The following is a 742-nucleotide window of genomic DNA, read 5'->3' as shown; positions in this document are numbered from 1 at the left end:
TTCCTACAATGCAAAGGCCAATTCCAGCAGAAACACTAGATGTTTGTTGTAAAGGAATATGTGGAGCAGGTGTCCAGATGTGTACATTTCTCTGTACCATAGATGTTTGTGACACAATTTACACAATATTTAAATTTTGTTCTTTGGCTCTACCCTGGTGGGGTCAGAGGAACTGAAATCTATTGCTAGACCTCAGTTGCATATTTGTAAGGTTTTTTTTCCCCTCTGTATCTTTCTTTGTTCCTTTTTTTGACAGGGTTTGAATGTAATACTGATGAGCAGAAAAAAAAATTAAAAAACTCAGGAATATCTTCCTCTTGGTCTTTGTTTTCTTTGTCAGAAAAAAAGTAATTGTATTTGTTTATGAAATGTTGGCCTTGAGAAAAGTTCATCTCCGGAACTATTAGAATTGTAGGCTAATTAAAGGACAGGTCGCCTGCAAATACTCGATCTTTATCTAGTATGGGTTTACTTCCTTGGTCCCTTACACTGATGGAATTGAAATATATTTGATATTTAATGGTATAAAGGTAATTTTCTGCAGTATTTTGGTATTTTATTGTCAGTGAATGAAAAAGTTCACACTTTTAGGGACAATCTACTCAAGTCTTCCCCAAGCTGGTGTCATTAAAATATGCAAGAGTTCAACCCCCGTAAGTACTAGCCAGCCCGAGTTTGCTATGTTAACTAGAACAATGGGAATTGCCCAACGTTTCTGGAGGGTGCTACATTGGAAAAGACT

Source organism: Python bivittatus, unplaced genomic scaffold (assembly GCF_059951505.1).
Source record: "Python bivittatus isolate LINGU-HERP-01145 unplaced genomic scaffold, Pbiv_v1 ctg000610_np1212, whole genome shotgun sequence".
Taxonomy (NCBI): domain Eukaryota; kingdom Metazoa; phylum Chordata; class Lepidosauria; order Squamata; family Pythonidae; genus Python; species Python bivittatus.
The sequence above is the reverse complement of the archived record's forward strand: the minus strand, read 5'-3'. Positions refer to the sequence as shown.